This window comes from Mercenaria mercenaria, chromosome 10, assembly GCF_021730395.1.
Source record: "Mercenaria mercenaria strain notata chromosome 10, MADL_Memer_1, whole genome shotgun sequence".
Lineage (NCBI taxonomy): Eukaryota > Metazoa > Mollusca > Bivalvia > Venerida > Veneridae > Mercenaria > Mercenaria mercenaria.
The window spans coordinates 11,151,746-11,172,839 of record NC_069370.1 but is presented as its reverse complement, the minus strand read 5'-3'; the positions used below and the strand labels follow the sequence as shown (position 1 = coordinate 11,172,839).

At 34.0% G+C, this 21,094-nt stretch overlaps 1 long non-coding RNA gene across 1 annotated transcript; it reads left to right on the top strand.

The window, feature by feature from the left end:
* The first annotated feature begins 200 nt into the window (after positions 1 to 200).
* On the top strand, positions 201 to 5,691 carry LOC123565831 (uncharacterized). The gene is made up of 5 exons (XR_008372617.1): positions 201 to 2,545; positions 3,004 to 3,103; positions 3,617 to 3,715; positions 4,122 to 4,206; positions 4,816 to 5,691. It is a non-coding gene; the product is annotated as an uncharacterized LOC123565831 (long non-coding RNA).
* Positions 5,692 to 21,094: the final 15,403 nt, after the last annotated feature.

Sequence of the window (21,094 nt, the reverse complement as noted above, 5' to 3'; positions counted from 1 at the left end):
CACTGACAATGGCAACAGGAAGCACTGGTCTACAACACCCGTCTATGAACTGGGAATTAACAAATCTCCCAGACAGTTGGAGCAAGTTCGAAAGACACAGCAAGCTAATGTTCGATGGACCCCTTAATGGGAAATATCCAACAGAACATTTTATTTGTTGGGTTTAACGTCGCACCGACACAATTTTAGGTCATATGGCGACTTTCCAACAGAACAATGCGCATATATATAATTATGGGTGGGTGAAAGAGGCCGCACGGTACACGAGTCACGGGACATAACGGAGACTCAAAATAAAGACCATGCATTCATTCTTAACAAAATCAAGGAATTTGTAGAGCCCCAAGCAAATCCAGTTTTCGCCAGGTATAACTTTTACCACAAAATTCAGAACGAGGACACGATCGATGAATTTATCGCGAGACTATCAATAAAGGCAAAGGATTGTGATTTTGGAGATAAATTAGACGAAAATTAAGAGACAGGTTAGTATCTGGTTGCAAATCGGAACGTGTGCCCGAAAAGTTGATCGAAGAAGGGAAAGACCTAACATTGCAAACGGCGAAAGAAACTGCACAATCATATGAGTATAATAAAAACCAAATAGAGGCTAGGAAAGCTCACGATAAAGAGATAGATTCGATCACGTCCCGGAAAGCAGGATCTTGGGCAGCAAAAGCTCGAAAGAATTCGAATTGCATCGCAGAACGATGACCAGTTTCAATCTCTCATACAGGTTATGAGAAACGGCTGGCCTCGTATACGCCAAGGCTGTCCTAAATCAAGGAATTTGTAGAACCCAAAGCAAATCCAGTTTTCGCCAGGTATAACTTTTACCACGAAATTCAGAACGAGGACACGATCGATGAATTTACCGCGAGACTATCAATAAAGGCAAAGGATTGTGATTTTGGAGATAAATTAGACGAAAATTAAGAGACAGGTTAGTATTTGGCTGCAAATCGGAACGTGTGCGGGAAAAAGTGATCGAAAAAGGGAAAGACCTAACATTGCAAACGGCGAAGGAAATTGCACAATCATATGAGTATAATAAAAAACATATAGAGGCTATGAAAGCTCACGGCAAAGAGATAGATTCGATCACGTCCCGGAAAGCAGGATCTTGGGCAACAAAAGCTCGAAAAAATTCGAATTGCATCGCAGAACGATGACCAATTTCAATCTCTCATACAGGTTATGAGGAACGGCTGGCCTCGTATACGCCAAGACTGTCCTAAATCTGTAGTTATGTATTGGAACCACGGAGATGAGCTTTCGTTCGAAAATGGCCTAATATTTAAGGAAAAAAAGATAATCATTCCAAAGTCAGAACGCTTTGACATGATAAAAGCTATTCACGATAACAGCCACTAGGGCTGCAACCAAGCAACACGGCGTGCTAGTGATATCATGTTCTGGGCAGGTTTGAGTAATCAAATATTAGAATACGTGCAAGCATGCTCGTTATGCGAGAAATACCGCCCTGCAAACGCAAAGAATCACTCTTTCCGCATGAGGTGCCCCCTTGACGCCATGGAAAAACGTTTCATGTGACACTCACGCATTCGATAACAAACAGTACCTAATAACTGTATGCGCATTAAGCAGATTTTTTCGAGACATTTACTACCAGACACAAAAAGCAACACGGTGATTCGTAAATTTAAGGTACATTTTAGTCGGTTTGGCATACCTGAACATCTTAAATCGGACAACTGACCAACTGTGACCCCTACCTGCCGCTTCTCGAACACAGAAATTCCCCATTACCTGCAACTGGTTATAGCCCTAGTCAACTTCTACAAGGACGTAGGCTAAGATCAGTTCTCCCAGCAACTCATGAACTGTTTTCTCCAAAGCCTGTTAATGCACAGAAAGCCCGAGAAAATATGCAGAGACAACAAGCAAGGTCAAAATCTTATTGTGACAGATCCACACGACCACTCCCTTCTCTGCATTCAGGGGAAAATATCACATTTAAGAAAACCCCGGGAGAAAAATGGGAACCAGGGAAAGTGCTTGAGCAGCACAATGAAAGGTCATACAAAATTCAGGCATCCGATGGCGCGAGATACCGGCGCAATCGCATGTTCATTAGGAAGGCCAAATCAAATCATTCAAGGGATTCGAGTCAAAATAACACAAACAACAATTCCCCATTGAGAACCCTTGATACCGCTTCGCCCAGCATCAAGAACAACTCCAAAAAATGCACGCAATTATATAACACGATCTGGTCGGAGTGTGAGAGCAGCGATTGGGTAGTTTAATGTCAAATAAACAGTTAAACATTTAGCTATGGAATTTCATTGATGACAAATGTTTAATTCTCTGAGTCATGAATCTACATTGGATGATAGCAGATAACTCACAGAATTTGTAGACATTGTACTAGAGCCGATTTACGCAATCGAATACCGCCGGAAGTAGAACATTTATGTCAACACCGGTTTCGTATTTTCACGTGAAAACGGCCGAAAACTGAGAGGTTATCAACAAATTATAAGTTTACGGGTACCATGAGGATTTTCCATGCATTTAAACGGTAGGTATAATGTTTATGGATTATTCAATACAGTATGAAAGTAAACTGTTACGCTTTAAATGGAAATTGTGAAAGAAAACCCGATAAGAAAATATTGACTTTCTACTTTCACTTTCATTGTCGCTTTTTAAATTGTCCAAAAATGTTCTTTCTATTAATTTGTTTTTTCTTGTTTTTTGTTTGTAGATACATAATCCTATAGCAAATTATTGTGTGAAATGACAGCTTATTTAAAGCATCTGTGATTAACTGGGCCTAAGTTTACCGATTTTTCCTTTTAGAGTGACCTTTGACCTTATAATAGCTTATAGTCTGTTCTATGTATTTTAGCTGTAGTCAGAACAGAATGTAATTGAGATCAAATGAATTTTCAAAATAAACTGTTGCAAATTGTAGGAAAAAAATAACATAATATATTCATTATAAGTTATTGAAATATTATAATTACCTCATTTCAGACAGAAGTACAAGTGAACAGATAACATATTCAAGTGGCTGCAGAAGCTTGAAAATTTAGATAGAGCAGGGGAAGTCAAAACAGTGGGATAATACTTCTATGTAATTTCTTTTTAAAGGCAATTTATACAGGATGGAATGGTATCACATACAATGTTTTACAATTTACATGTAGTTTTATCTCTCTTTATGATGTTGAGAGTAAACAAGTCAGTGTCATCTAATTAACACTTGTAAACTATTGACAGTTGATATTAGACAGCATTTAATAAAATGCAATTATTGAATGGTTTGCCTATCAATATTAAAAAGAGCAAACAGTTGACAATTAACAGGCAGGTCATTCTTTTCAATGACACCATAAATAAACTTTCATAATTTGTTTTTCTTCAACTTCTGGATTTAGACTGGAAGCCATTCCAAACTATGAAATGGTAAATTATATAAGGAGTCATGTAATAATTATGGATGGGATACATTATACTTTAATGGACAATAATAATTTGAAATAATAATATTTTTTAACGTCAAGGTGTTAAGGTGATTTTATAAAGATGGTGTTATGGTTTTTGCATGATGAGCCTTTTCACAGATTTTATCATTTATATTTTTCAGGGTGTCCAACATGTCTAGTCAGGTTGACAGAAGTGAAAGATGGTCTGATGGTACAATGATGTACAAATGATACTCTTTAACAAGTTTAAGATGTCAAGGGTAATATAATGCCAGTTATTAAAATTACATTCCCCTTAACATTTAACAGACACACATTGTAAATGTAATTAAAATGATTTTATGAAGTATCATGAAGGATGGTACACCCACCCATTTTGAATCAAGAAATTTTGACTTAATTGATATCTATTCAGACTTCTTAACTCTTAGCCTTTCATATGATACAGAGATAAAAGAACTACTATTGTCAGCCACTAACCATGTTACAAAGCTTTTAAACACACTATAGCAATAACCATTTTGTTTAAATATCTTTTTAATGCAATGTTTTCTTTATATCTGTCACTTGAAGTTTTCAATGGATTAGAGTCCTAATTTAAGGTAAATTCTGTATTTTTCAGTAATAGAAGTACAAAATTTATAGGAAGTTGTTTCTTTATTTCAGTGTAAAATGTCCTGTGGATTCATATGATGAGAATGCCGGTGTTGATCTGTATGACTTAATTAAACACAGATATTGATACCTTCAGGTAACTGTTTACAATATTCAAAGAGTTACAATGTAATTCAGTTATTGATTTGGTATATATCACTTCAAGAGGCTTGTATAAAGTTTGTTTCACACGAGACCAAGGGTCAAGTATGATATATAAACTTTACACTTACAAAAAGAAATTATACAGTACCAAATAATTACAGACTTATGAATGTAAGTTTTCAAATATCTTACATTTTTCTCCTGAAATTAATTAAATAGGTTAACACAATTCTATTGTTATAAGCTTAAAAAGGTGAATGTAAGATATAAATTATGAAATGTCAAGTATAAGGTGTGTTATTTTCAAAGAATTTAAGATACAGAATAAAATATAGCCTGCCATCATAATATTCCAAAATACAAAGTGTGTCATACATATATTTTAGGTCTAATAGTAAGGTCAAGTGAGTGACTTAGGGTAACTGTTGGCCTCTTGATATATTCTACTCAAATGGGTCTTATGCATAAGATATGTTGAAGTTTTATTAATCCAGTAACACTTTTATTCTACCTTATATTCAGAAATATACATATTTTGAATATTAAAGAGCTGCAGACACCTCGAATACAGATTTACTACATTATGCATTTCTTTCTTCAGATATGTACCTGTGAAATCTTCAGTGTCACCGTTCAGCTGTTGTTCAAGATCAGTGTATGCAGCTTGCACAGTTTAGTAAAGAGGAGCCTTCTGAATCAATTTTGTTACATATTTGCTGTTATTGTAGAACACACATGTAGAGAGCAACAAGTCCTGTCCAGCCGTGCATGTAAATGTGATTCAGAAACTTTGAGAATATGTAAACATTACACTGTTATAATTTTCAAAATACTGTGTCTTGCAGTGTATCAGTACTGTTTTGTCTCAGTTTATAGCACAGTATGTTCACAAATCAAATTTAAGATCATAGTGATCAGTATTATTAAAATCATTAATTATTTGTATAGTGACAAAATTTAATTCCATGCAATACCACTGTAAAACGTTTGATAATTTTCACTTTAAAAGTTGTAAGATTAAACTTCATAAATCTAAAAAGTGATTGGTCATTATAATTGCAATATCATTTTAGTATGACAAAGTTTATATTGAACTAAAACACTAATGTAAATTTTTGAACTAGTCAATGCATCTTCTTCAGTCTTCTTCAGTCTTAAAACATTTGTTTATCGTACGTGTCATGGCCCATAACTCCTCCATATTACTTGTGTTTTGTTCTTTTTAGTTTCACTGAAGAATAGGTAGAGGTATTGCACATCCATTTTATAGCATCCCTATTTTGTAAAGTGTTGTATGTAAGGTTTTATCTCGGAAGTATGTCCCATCTAAAGGTGGGGAGAGGTATTGTTTATGCCTTCTCGTCTGTCCGCATTAAGCCTATCTGGCTTTAAGAGGACAAGCTGCTGGCCAGATTTTGATGAAACTTCACAGGACTTCGGGATTATATTCAAGTTGATTTTGTTTAAGCGGCATTTTAAAAGAAAGAATAAAGTGTAATTAAAGTTGTTTAAAAAGAAAATTGTTATTGTTTACATAAATGTTATAGATACAAGAAAGATAAATCATGCACACCGCTACTAGTAGACACATGTAGATAGTTCTTTTATGTAAAAATTATGACGTAATTTGTATATAAGTCTCAGTGACGCAATCGGTACGCACGACGGTTGAAATGAAATTTTATGTCAGTGGTATGCGAGATCGATTCCCAACAAATCCTGTTAAACTTTTTTTTCTGTCAAAAACGACAGAAAGTACTATTCTTTGATGGTGAGTTGCAAACCATATTTAGATTTTATATTTTTAGCCGCGAGTTAAAATATTTTAAACTATTTAACCGCGTTATTTCTATAATTAGTCAATTATTCTTTTACTGTATGTCTGTGATAAAGTTATAAACGTGTTTTATACCTCTTCTTTTTAATGATGTATGAAAAATAGTAAGTCAACAACTCAGAACTGTTTCATCAATTTTAAAATACTCCGTTTCATCGCCGTACGAAGTTTCATAAATAAATGTATGTTGAGTCAATTAATGTCACTGACATGTCATTTCCGGTGTGAAATATTTTATTTTATGAATAAAAGATAAAATCCCTATATAACCATTTCTAAAACACAATAGCTAAGCTATATTTGTGTTTAAAAATATCTAAAATATCGAAAGACGCGTCATCTTATTATTGGTTTTAATAATTTATTGCAGGTTGATTGTGATTTGTTTTGTTTTGCGTTTTAACGCCGTTTTTCAACAGTAACGGACAATTAACTTAATCAGAGTTCCTGGATTCCGTACCAGTAAAAACCTGTTCTCCGCAAGTAGTTGTCAACTTCCCCACATGATTATGAGATGGAGGACGAATGATTATAGTCACAATACCCCCTATCAAATCGTCACGGAGAAGAAAGGCCTCGCCCGGCGATATCACTCGCGATCCTGTGATCCGCAAATCTGCGGTGTTCTTATTGAGCTTGCGAAGCAGGTTCTTCAACTTATATAAATCAATTTCGACATTTCATTCCTGATGAATCCATTCATCGAAGCGGGCCCGGACTAGCTAGGCTCTCTGCACTGTTATACTTTTGAAATGAAGGCACATATACAGGTGTTTTGTTTTTTCTCTTTCTTTTCTAGAATAACAGTAATGATTTTTAAAAAACCGAGGAATGCATATACATGTAGTTAAGGTATCACAGAGGGGGGCATGGATATGTTTGTCATGCTAAAACGTGCGCACGTATTAGTTACTTCGTGTTCACGTAATATCTATAACTTGCGCACGTAATAAGAATTACACTACGTGTTACGTACGGACGTAATTGTATTAAACATCTGCGCACGTATTAGGATAAAGAAATACATCTGCACACATATCACTCGGCATGATTGAAAGCTTACTATAGACATCACTTATTAGCTTATACGTGGGCACGTGCGCAGATGTTTCTTAGACTAACACGTGCGTACTGAGCAACTATGCCGGTTCTTTATCGCTGCAGCCGTTTCGTCTCGAATCTGTCTGTCTTTCTATTCGAGGAAAGGAAAAGCGGTAATCCAGAGGAAAGCCGGGTCATCTGCTTCTCACTGTGCAACCATGACCTATTGTTATTTTGTAAACAATTTATACCTACCGCACTAATGAATTCAGTGTTTAATACCATAAGAATAAAATCAAATGTCTTCATGCGCGCATACAAATGTTACTACTTGGATATATCCCAGGTCGTCTTGTTAATTGATTTTAATATAAACGCAATATATAATATAGATGCAACAATTGTAATTGGAATATAACATAATGGACTAAAATCAAATAATTTTCTTTCATCTATAATCCAAAATCTTTTGCAGGAAATCGGAAGCATTTACGTTACATATATAAGAGCATTTTGGCGGGAAACTGCACGTGCCTTTCATGTCACTCCTTCGTAATGATCTTACATACGCTAATGTATATTTCGTGCTTCTCATATCGATATTATAGTTACGTGTCAAAGGAAACGTGTTTGATTTAATCCAAGAAATTAATTTGAATAAACTACATAGATATGCTTCCATAGTTGTAATACCGATCTAACTCGTTTCCGGCGACATTTCTGCGGGTACGTGTTTGAATTATGTGGTAAGGATTTAATAATATTCAACTCGTATATTATTTATTCAAGTAAAATGAACACTGTCGTTTTTTTCAACTTACTTGATGAATATACTTCATTACATATTTAAATAAAAAATCACCGAAAATATGAAAAATGTAAACTTGTAAGACAAAGTCCTGCCTCCTGATTTATTCGAAGAAGGTTTTGTTTTATACGAATGTCACACAAGAAGAACATTCCGTATACGAAACAAAAAAAAACCCACTAAATATGTAAAGAGATATAGAAGCAAAAATGTTTTTTAAAAGTTAATATTTCATCAAGTATGTGAAACAACTCGCTAAATTACTTTAAATCCAAAAATTGCAAAACTGTTTCTATGTTGCTATGGTAACGCATATGAAATGAAAGTTTTGGATTTTAGTTTTAGACATTTTCTTGATACAAAATAAAACGAAACAGACATAATAAGTAGAGAATATGCCTAAGTATGTAGATTTATAAAATAAAAAAAAAATCTTATTTCTTTAAAGAGTTTTCGGTCGTCCTTACATGAAAGAGTTATCCCCCTTGTTTTCATTGCTTTTGCACGATCATTCTGTCTTAGAATACAAAATAAAAATTCGTTTCAAGAAGTTGGATCACTGTGTATTGTGACGACATACAATTTATAGGGTTCAGCAATATAAAATAAAATATATTGCAAAATAGTTTTCTATACCCCCATTCTAAATGATCGAATATCTTTTCAGCGTAAGTCTTAGATAGGTGTAATAATCAATTATTTTTGGATCATTACCGACGTCTGGTCATTATATCTTAGTGGATTTTGAAAAATATAGTTAATTACCAATGGAATGATGTTGTTTTAAATGCATATTTAGTGGAGGCCATTTTTGGTCCTTATCATATCCCGTCCTTTCATTTATTAGATTATTTATGGAAATAGATATTGTTAAACCGGTTACTGTTCTAGCAGCATCTTACTGGATTTTCTCAAGTAATTCCTATTCGTATGCTGTACAATTATCCCAAATAATAGAGGCATACTCTAAAATTGGCCTTAGGAGATGTAGATTTGATTGAGAGTTCCTCGTTTAAGTTTAAATTTTAAAGATTTCATTTCCCTAATACTTTAGATACTGAAGAAGCTATGTTTGAAATATGTGTTTGCCAAGTGCCATCATCACAAAACGTAACTCCAAGATGTTTGTGTGTTTGACCAAAGCTGAGCTGAACATTGTCAAAAAGTAAGGAGGATCTAGCAATATTGCTTTTTGCAAGAGTAAAAAAAACATTACTTCAGTTTTAGAGGGATTAAAATTTACTAGCCATTTTTGAGCCCAATTTGATATCATATGTAAATCGTGGTTTAGTATTGTTTCGATATATTCAACATTGTCAGAACTAACGGCGAGTGAACTGTTGTCAGCATACAGTCGAGATATACTTAAAAGTGACTCGGTAATGTCGTTTACGTAAATAAGAAATAACCAAAGGCCCTAAGACTGATCCCTGGGGCACTCCTGCATTTACTTGTGTTTCACAAGAATAGGAAGATCCAATAAAGACGTTTTGGCGTCGGTTGTGCAGATACCTGGTGATCCAGTTTATTATGTTTCCGTTTATACAAGTTTGAAAATGAGCCCTGAATTCCATACCCTATCAAAAGCTTTAGTTATGTCGCATAATATTATACAAGTAGATTTACGTCCATCAAAAGCCGAACAAATTTATATATATCAATTAACTGGTAGACCGTCGAATTGCCTGGAAGAAATCCTGACTATTTATCATATATAAGATCATTTGCATGTAAATAGTTGTATATATATTTGAACACCGCTCCTTCCATGACTTTACTCACGCAACTTATAAGAGATATAGGACGGTAATTTGATGTAATATTTTTATCACCCCTTTTAAAAAGAGGCATTACATGTGCACCTTTCCACAAATCCGGATATATGTTTTCTTGAACTGACCTATTAAAAATAATAGTTAATGGTACAAAAACTATTTCAAGTGTTTCCTTTAACATGCGGTGACTTATTTCATCCGGGCCGTTTGCTTTATTTATGTTAAAGTTAGATAGTACATCAAAAGTATCTTGTTCAGTTATCGTGATATTTTGTAGTTGTTTGTCAGTTTTTCTAGAAAAAAAAGGTAAACTTGAGTCCGAATCATCAATATTTGAAACGGACGAAAAATAATCGTTTAAAATATTAGCTTTTTCAATATCAGTAAAAGAATACGTGACATTTTCAATTAATAAAGGATGGATAAAATTACATTTTGATAAATTTTCTTTAACGAGCATTTTAACTTTTTTCCAATATTGGCGAAGATCATTAGAATTGATATCATTTAGCGTAAATTCGATGTTATTAAAGAACATTTTTGCATGCACTTTTCATATTGTTAGCTTTTTTACGTATTTGTTTGAAACGTATCCAGTCAGATTATTTGCCAGAGTTTACTGCTGTTCGTTTCAAACGGTCACGTTTTCTAGACGCTTTACGTATTTCGGAATTATACCAGGGTCGATCTCGTGGGCGAAAGGTTACATATGTATAAGGGACGTTCCATTTCACTAAGTCTAGAAACGTTTGTGTAAATTTCAAAGTAGCCGAGTTTATATTTTCACTGCGTAGGAAAGACCAGTCAGTGTTACGTTTAAAGACTCGTTATTAGCATTATTATAATTCCAGACACGTCTTTTATAAGATGCATTGGTATCGCCAATCGCTTTAAGATATACGTAGGTGCCAAAATGATCACTAATATGATTGAATGTCGGTCTCGACAGTACCGGAGTGAAGATATGATATGTTCTTCTAAGGCCAATTGGGTCCAGTAACGTCCTTGAGTATGTACTAATTCTGGTAGGCTCAGTAATGATATTTTCCATATTAGTTAAAGTTAAAACATCTCTAAATTTGTTATTATTTATGTTTAACTGGTCTTCATTTATGTCACCTACTGTTATTATTTTATGTCATAATAATGTCGCTTGTTCAATGCAAATGTTAAATCTATTCCAAAATACTACAGGGGTATTAGACATTTGCAAATTAAGTCTACGTGAACACCTAAGGCGATCGATTTTTCAAGGGGACCGTCTCAACATGATCATTTTAATTTATGTGTGATAGAAAAACATTTCTATAATGATGGTAAGGTCTGGCTTATTATGTCACCGTACAGGATAAGATTTGGATTTGTCTGTCCGTCCGCCTGTTTGCCAGAGAAATGTTTTGTTATACAAACCACAAAAAGTATTTGATCTAGCGTCATAACACTTTTTGTTTGTTTTTTTCAACTGCATTAATTTATTAATAAGATAGTGTGCTTCTCCCACGTTTACATTTATCTTTTCTGGTTTTAGTTTTTCTTTCAAGGCAGATGTAATATTTAATATAAGGGAATAGTAATGAAGATACTATTTATTTCCAATTCCATAAAAAGTTTGAAATTCCTAAAATTTATAGAATCGTTTGTTTTCATAGCTATACAAATCTTTAATCATTTTTAACCCTTTCTCCCACCATATTTTGTAGAAACTAGTTTTCTCTGATATTTTGATCAATGAATTATTCCAAATAATTTCTGCGGATACATTTTTATTTTTTTTTTTTTTCAAAATTAATTTTAGACCAACTTGAAATAACGTCTTTAAGGAAGGTGTTCTTGATTTTAGAAGTAATACCGGAGTGCATGAAGTTGCATTCAAAAAGCATTTTTCCACCGAGTTTATTAATTTCCACTAAATAAGACGATTTCCAAGCACCTTTATTGTCTGTGTTTAAAATTCGTTTCAAGAATCAAATATGGCGTCGAAACCGTATTACGAATCAAGTGCGAAAATATACCTTGCAGTGCTCTGTTTATCATTAGATCTGAAATCAATTATATTTTCTCTCGATTAATAATCATTTATTTTTAAAAGAGCATATCAATTGCAGTGTTTCAAAATATGTAAAGAAATATTTCTTTAAAATCCAGAGCCATGCATTGATTACCATCATAGAAAACAATAAACCTGTCACCTCATGCTTGCTTAATTGACTGTACTTCAACTCGATTAACGTATACACGTGAGGTACATCAACATGCAATTAATAAGGGTGCGATGATGCAATCAAAGGTGATATCTTGGTCGGAGGTAGCAATAAAATGGAAAAAAAAGGAACAATAGGGTATTATATTACTTTAACACAATATTGTACATGAATGTCTAATTCTTCTTTTTTATTACTATTAAGATGACTGAAATTCATACCGTCCAGTCCGGACACATTTGGCCATTTATATCAATTTTGAATATGTCCGATTTTATATTATCTTGTAAAAGCAAGTTATTTCGTCTATTGTAGTAAAACAGAAAGTAATTACAGTGTCTTTTAATTGAGGGAACGTATTATTAGAGAGGGGCCTAATGGTAATCAAAAATGTTTGCATATCTTCGAATTAAATATCATAGGTATATACATACGTAATTATTAGAGTAGTGAAATAATTCAAATAGGAGGAAAATGAATATAGTCTGAAGATTATTTTCGCACTCTTTAAGTTATTTTCGTATTCGAATTTGACGCAAGTAAATAAATACACTAGTTATGTGTTTATATATCGATGAAAGATCTTTTATCTTTCGTTTGAAAGTGTGTATTTACAGGATTTATATATGATTATATTGGATGTAAATTAAAACGAAATGATTGTCATAATTTCTCATTTTTGAACTTTCGGCGAATTAATTTTAAAAATGGTACAACGTATTATAAGTAACCATAAAGTAGCCATTTACCTTTTATCATTTTTAAGCAGTAATTTACTTCAAATGCAAAGACATAAAAGAAGGCATGGGTAATTGTTGTTTTCGGTAATTGATCCACTCATTAGTAATCCTGCTCATAAAATCATTTTTGAACCCAAGTACTTCGATTAATATGAGAAAAAAAAAAAAAAACAACAAATCAAACCGTTTGGATTTCGCATAAAAACTTCTATGAATGAAACTGACTTTGAATTCGATGGTATTAAAGAAAATTTAATTCCAGATACACCACCATGGACCCTTAATTCCCATACAGTTCTTTTTGATATGAAAACTGCCTTTAGAAAGTCTGAAACAAACCCTGAAATTTTCAAGTCCAAATATCATGAAATCAAGTCAGCTTACAAGGATTATTTAGCAATTTACACAGACGGTTCAAAAGATGAATCAAAGGTTGGATTTGCTTCTGTCAGCCACCTTCATCAATCAAAATTAGGTTTGCCAAATAATACAGCAATATTTTCAGCCGAGGCAAAAGCTATTAATTAAGCCCTAAATTTTATATCAAAATATAGTGAATAAAAATGTATTATCTTGTCCGACTCGCTTTCTGTTTTACAATCAATTCATAACCGAAATATGGACAATTCTTTCATTCAAAATATTCTTCTCAGGGTTCATGAACTATATCTTTAGAAAAGTCTATCATATTTTGTTGGATTCCCAGTCATGTTGGTATTCATGGAAACGAGGATGCTGATACTGCAGCAAAGAAATCCCTATGATTATCACAATCTAATTTGAAATTACCACATACCGATTTTAGGCCCAATATAAACAAATACATTTTATCTATATAGCAATCGTCATGGAACAATGCTTCGTTCAATAAACTTCATGATATCAATCCTAATCTAGGGGAATGGCTCATAGGGAACAGATCTGTCCGCAGGGAGGAAGTTGTTCTTTCCCGTTGTCGAAAAGGTCATACCCGTTTGACTCATTCCCATATTTTTGAATAAAGAAGATCAACCCGAATGTGTACCATGTCAAACATATTATGTTACTATTAAACATATTTTAATCGACTCTGTGGACTTTGCCCCACAACGCAGTACATACTATGGCGTTCAATCTTTGAAAGAGTTATTTGAAAAAGTATTGGTCGGAAACATTTTATCATTTATAAAGCAGATAGGAATTTATCAAAAATCTGACATTTTATATTTTTACTCACACCTTTTGCAATATTATTATGTTTGCAGCTCATATTTTAACACATACGTATATAGATCCACATTTTTACATAATGTGCTTTACATTCTTACATAAGTGATAGTTGATTTAAGGTATGCTTTACAGTTGGCGTTTTCAATACAACTTCTCGGCGATATGTGACCATTTAGTGTCGATTCGCCGTAAAACCCAACTCACTCACTCACTTCCATGGTAACATCTATTCAATTCCAGAAACCACAATTTTTTACTGAAATTTGAACAATTTTAGGTCTTAGTTTTAGTATATAAGTAACAAATTATCAACGGAAACTGAAAAATAGGTATTACAAATCAAACTGCTAGTTTTGTTTTTTAATAAAAGGGTCATAACAAATAACCTTTCACCCAACTATACTCCAAAATATCATTGGTTACCATCATCCATTTTCTTACATTCCGCATACCATTTCAATATAACTACTTAAAAGAAGCAAAATATCGATTTTTATTCAGAGCAAATAACTCATTAAATATTTCAGCAAATAACGGCTGTTTGAAAATAGTTCAAAGAAACAAAATGCACAGAATTACGTACTTTCAAATTAAAAGCTATTAATTTTGCGTGGTAACTGACTCGTTACGTCATGACGTCAATGACGTCATTTTAAGGCAACATTATTTTGAAGCGTTTCTGCGGCAATTTATTCATCATTTCTGCATTATTAAACCATAAAGTATCAGATCGGAGACAGGTTCATGATTTGTTTTCAGAAGAATGGATATACAACACAACACATTTAGTTCGTCGTAAATCGTCACGTTAGCTTCCGGATGGACATACGCACATAAAAATATTAAGGTAACCTACCTCCTTAATGGCACCTTTTGTAGTTTATGCTGACTTCGAGATTATAGCCAAGAAAATCTAAACTGCTTTACTATAGTGGATTTTCATTGGTCAAAATTTGAGGTCTACTTTTAAATCCTCCTAGGGTTTTTATAATCGGGTTTATTTTGTTCTATGAACCTTCTACTTTAAGAAAGTATCATCTCCAAATTTTTTGTCAGTGTTTTGGCGGCCATCTTGAATTCAAAGTGGCGGCCGTGGAATTCAGTGATATAATCAATAAGAACTATACATCTTGGTCAATGTTCGATATATAAGAACCCGAATAGTATCAAAATGCTCCTAAAGCATTGCCCTTTCGTTTTCAGTCACTTTATATAAATTAACTAATTAGCATATTTATGAATATTAATGAGTATGTAAAAAATATGACCAAATTTCGGAAATAGATGAACATATATTAAAGTTATAAAAATTATTTCTTGGCAAGTTTTAGTCAGTGAAGTAGTCAAATGATACCAAATGAAAGGTACAACTCTGTGCTCTTGATATTTTTATCTGTTTATGGTCATATCTAGCACATACCAGGCTTGGGTTCAATCTTAAGTTGGTGGTTTAAGAAATGAACCCCTGAACACGAAAATCTAGTGTGTCATCATATCTTGGTCAATTTTAGATATATAGGAACCCAGAGTTTCAAAATGTTTCTAAACCATTGCTCTTTCTAGTTATTTTATGTAAATTAACTAATTAGCATATTTATGAATAATGAGAATGCAAAAGTGTGACCAAATCTCGCTAAAATGGGCATATATGAAAATTATACAAATTATTTCTTCGTAAGTTTTAATCAGTGAAGTTGTCAAATGGTACCAAATGAAAGGTAAGACACAGTGCTCTTTATATGTGGTCTGTTTATGGTCATATCTAGCAGATACCAGGCTCGAGTTCAGTCAAAAAGGGGTGGTGTAAGAAACTGACCCCTGCACGCGAAAATCCATTGTTTCACCACCAAAGCTTCTGAACATCAGCAAAAGTAATTACGTAGTACATGACATTTTGTGGGGATATGGGCCGCCGTGAGAAAAATATTGAGAAACATAGAGATGTACACCTCATTCTAGATTGAATTGAATTATCGTAATTTCCCATGTATCTCTTTCCAGGCACGAGACTGGAAAAGGTTATGACGTCATAAATATGGCAGCTAAAGAGAAAATAAGAAAGGCAAAAAATGTATGACTGCTGAATAGTTACAGGTGACAACGTCTTTGAAAACTATATTATAATTCTAAAATCACTTTTATGAAAAAGAAGATTGAATTCATTATTCTTAAGATGAAAACAAATCCATAAATGTCAGAAAAGACTAAATAACGATACTAAGGTGAGCAAATTTCTGTTTAATAGCGCACTATGTTCGATTAAAATAGAAATACTCTGATTATCTATCACTTATATATTAAATGGCATTACTATATATATCCATATACCCTTGTTACTTGTATGAGTGTGACGGATTAGGTTAATGCCTCGACACTGTGGTCAGAATGCAAAATAAATAGAAAAAAGAACTAATTTTTGTTACATGGTGCAATCTTGAGAATGCTATTTCTAATGCATAAACAGCTAGAATCGGTAAACAATTTCACAGTGTCGATTCTCCTATTGAAATTGATTAATTGATACATACTTTTCCCGTAAACCTCTATGTATGTTTTAGTCCAGCGTAATAGGTGGTCTATGATGTCATGATCGTTTAACGCCTACAGTATATTAAGATTTTACATAAAGAACGTTATAGTACTAAAACCTACACCAAAGCCCGCCCGCTTAGCTCAATAGGTAAGAGCGTTGGTCTACGGATCTCGGGGTCGCTAGTTCGATCCTCGGACGGGGCGTATGTTCTCCGTGACTATTTGATGAACGACACTGTGTCTGAAATCATTAGTCCTCCACCTCTGATTCATGTGGGGAAGTTGGCAGTTACTTGCGGAGAACAGGTTTGTACTGGTACAGAATCCAGGAAAACTGGTTAGGTTAACAGCCCGCCGTTATATGACTGAAAAACTGTTGAAAAAATGGCGTTAAACTCAAAACAAAGACAAAAACAAAAAAACCTACACCTAGAGTCTTTCAAATGAACAGGATTTGGTCATTAATCACATCCCTGAAGTTTGTATTTTCAAAGTTCCCATAGATGATGAGCAAGATTATGTTGGATTCCATAACTGCATATACAATCACATTAAGCTCATTTCATAGATAATTTAACCTCTAAAACAAGTACCAATACTATTTTTTAAATCATATAACTTAATGTCCGACTGTTATATTAACCCATTGAAAATATATTGCGACAAAGTATATGCAAACTCTAGCAAAAAAAACATTCGTAGTCAGTATAAAATCTTGCAAAATCCTAGACAAATTAAAATCCAACAATTACAAGGTTTGCTGTTCAGTCGTTTTTGATGATTTCCTTGCTCTGTCTTCTGCAAAGGCATTGAGTGCATACTTTTTTGGTTCTTAAGGTTTGCTTTTTATATATCTATAAATGAGCATTTTTATGTTTTACATGCCATGCCTTTTTGTTTCCATTACGTGTGTTAGAGATTCGCCTGTAGAGGATTACTTTTATCTACACTGTCCCGTGTCTTTGGAAAATGGTGGGGATAAGAGAGATGTTGGGTGCGCACCATTAACCGGTTTAAGCTCCCCAGTGGTGCCCCTCTTTGTCTCTTTGTTTGTTTGTTTTGTCTTCGTGTGTTGGCTTTGTGTGTGTGTGTGTGTGTGTGTGTGTGTGTGTGTGTGTGTGCGGCTTCGTGCTGTGGGTTTCGTTTTGGGGAGGCTGCGTTTTTGATACGTGGCATTGATATCTGTCTATGTTTTTTAAATATTGTTTTTGAGACTGTTGTTCGTCAACAGCTACTCATAATAATAAGATTTACACGCCCTGAAAAATGACTTTTTCGTCTAAAAAATGCAAAAGAAAAACATTGCCGCGATGTGCAAATAACGAAGTGCTTATTTCAAAACTGTTCTATTATTCTCCATTAAAACTTCTTGTCAATTTAAGACCCTAACAACTTCCTTGGCATACCAATGAGCAAATATCAGTTATTTGTGTAATTAGAACTTTTGAAAAAGCGTGATTCGCACCTTTCAAATTCATCATTCGCTGCCGATAAGAAACAGGATGGCGGGGATCATGTCTTGTGAAACCGAAAGTAAGTAGATTTCTGGCGTTTGCACTTTTGAAATAAAACATCGTATCTGATTGACATGACATTTACCTGTTTATCATATTTATCTGTTTCCACATGTATGGATACAGCTGTAGTGTACACTGGTACTAGCACAATCAGCAGATCAGAGTGACATAACTTTTTCAATACATGAACTAGCTGAAGTAGGGTATAAACTGTAATGTAATATAAGCTGTCTTTACCTATTGCAGTTCGAAAAGTTGACCCATAATTTGATGTGAGCATTGTTCGGTTCAGTTCGAAAGTAAAATACATATGTAGTATATTCAGTTATAAAATACTGGAAATACTTAGCATGCATATTGTCATTGTGGGTCCAGTCAGGTTGATCCAGGGTTTGGATTCAACTTTGATAGCGGGGTCAGGGGACATCCCCTGCTTGGAAAAATTGTTCGCAAATATATACAATAATCAAGCTCATATAATTTTGTCAAACATGGGGCCTTACTAGTTTAGAATTGTAGTGAAAGAATCATTTTTTAAATCCTCTACAGCTATTGATTACATGTTTTGCAAGCATATATATTATATGTAAGGGCCAACAGTAACAAAACAGAATTTTGAATGATTAGTGTCTTTATTAGACTATGAAAAGACATGCCTTACCAGATTTTATGGGGGTGTACCCTACTCTTTCTGGGTTTGCCATTGGGGTAAGTTGCTTTAAAGAAATAAACTTGGATATATGACTCCATGTATGACCATGTACAGACAGGTCTATAAGAAAATGTTGTCTATTTCCTTTCGATATGTACCTTCTTATTGCTAAACATTTGTACCGTACACAAATGTAGCGAATTCAGGCTAACGGTACTGTACATAATATACAAATCAATGCGAATTCTAAGGCGGTATATATTTACAGCAATCTTTATAATTTTGAAAAAAATAGCAAATATATCCGTCTGTAAATGTACAAGTCATGTGTATGAAAACTGCTGAAATTTACATTTATCCTCAAAATTACAGGTGAATTTAACTGTTTTCAATTTGCAAATTTCATTTGCATGTTTCAGTCTCTTCTGTAAACTTAAATTTGATTTTACTGAACAAGCCAACAGAAATGACTGGAAATACAGAGATGACCTTTGTGTATGCATACTGTAAAAAAAAACAATTCAGTAAATGCAGCAAGTTTGAGGACAATGTCAATACAACAAGTTTCATACACACTGTATCTAAAAGATATATTGAAAAATCTGTAAATTCATATGTTATCTTCGATTCTACAGATTATATGTAAATAATGCAATTTCTTATGTCTGGTATACTTGGAGGGCTTGGATAACTTTTACCCAGGTACTATACATATCACCTGCAGATACTCAGTGTAGCCTATCCGCTTGTTTAAATACCGCACTCTACTAATGTATTTTTATTACAATACTGAAGTTATTTTTTCATACACTTTCTTGTATAATGTCCACAGTGAATGACCTGACACTGTTCTTTCTACAACTAATGCAGGTTTCTATGTCTTAAGTAATTGCTGAATTCTAACTAAGTCTCCTATATTGAGGGGTTCAAGGAGTTTTGCATTTCTATCAAAGTACATTTTGAAAATATGCTTATGTGACCTAAATTTCTCCCTGATCTATCTTGATGAAATGACCTTATGAGCCAGGTTTTCTCTGGCAGAGGGCAAAACTTATCTTAGCTGTTTTCCCATGAGTAATTGGGCTGGACTTGTATCTAGAGGTGTAGTTCTGTACTCAAGCAGATTAAGAAAAGGATATTTCTTGTCTGCTTTTGCTTTTGTGAACATTCTTTTTGCATATTTAAATATAAGCCTCTTCTAATCCACTGTCAACGGCTCCTAACTGTTTGAATCTCTGAGGAGTCCAAGACAAATTGGGCATTTCAAAACCTTTTCTGTGATGTCAGCGGAACTCGCAGGCCAAAATATTACCTCTGATGCTCTTTTTGAATGTACCAGCTGTAACACATAAGACATCATGAGGTGGGAGTTACAATTTACTGGCCTTTCATGATGAGACCATTGCTCATTGACAACTCATTCCTGTAATTACAAAAGGAAATTGTGTGTGGTTTACACAGGTTTTCCAGCCAGCATTTTAATACGGTTTCTTTGAGCTTAGTCAGTTGCTCATCTTACTCAGTTAGTGACCTTATTTCCTGTAATTTTCTTACACTTACAAGAATGCTAGACATTAGAAAAATACATGTAGGTCAGCACTATCAGACAATTCCGGGCCTGTGTCATTCAATGCATATCTACTGAGTGTATCTGCAACTGGGATTTGCTTGCCAGGCAAATAAATGAAATATCATATTTCTGTAATGTCAAAAGCATTCTCTGTAACCTAGCCGGAGCTTCAAATGAAGTTTTTTTAAGATTGCAGACAAGGGTTAATGGTCATTTTCAACAGTAATGTTTCTACCATAAATTCACAGATGAAAGATGGTACACCAAAATACGATTGCCAACATTTCTTTCTCTATTTGCGAATATCTCTTCTGAGTGTCAGTTAATGACCTTCAAGTATATGCTATGGATCTACGTTTTTGGATAATGATAGAACCCAAGCTATTTTAGCTAGCGTTTTCTTGAAGGATTAATTCCTTTGTAGGATCATAGTATGCCAAGACAATGCCAGGTTGCGTAATGATTGGCTTCATTTGCGCAAAGGCATCAACTTGGGGTTCGTCCCAGGAAAACAGAAGATATTTCAAAAGTAGTTCTGTAAGAGGGCTTGTTACATCAGATACGTTAGGTGCACAACGAGAAATTTTAAAGGTAGTTAACATAGTTTCAAGCTCTGAAGTAGGATGCGGTAATTAACTTATGCCCTTGACCTTATTTGGACACGGTTTCAAACCTTCTTAACTTAACTTGCAATTTTTCCACATTATAGCGTTTGCAATTTTCAGCTGCTCGCTGTAAAACAGTCCTAAGAATTCGGTCATGCTCTTCTCTGGAGCTACCATAACAATGTATGTCATCTACTCTTGTGACTACGCCTTCTAGACATTCCAAGTATTGGTCAGTTTTCCCCATGAACTCATCGCCAGAGATTTTAAGACCATATGGGACGCGCAAATATCTTTACATGCCTTTCATAGTGTTTATTGCGGTTAAGTATGAGGAATCCTCAGTTAACCGGACAGGCAAACGAATTGCCCTTACCTCTAGTCATGGAGTTG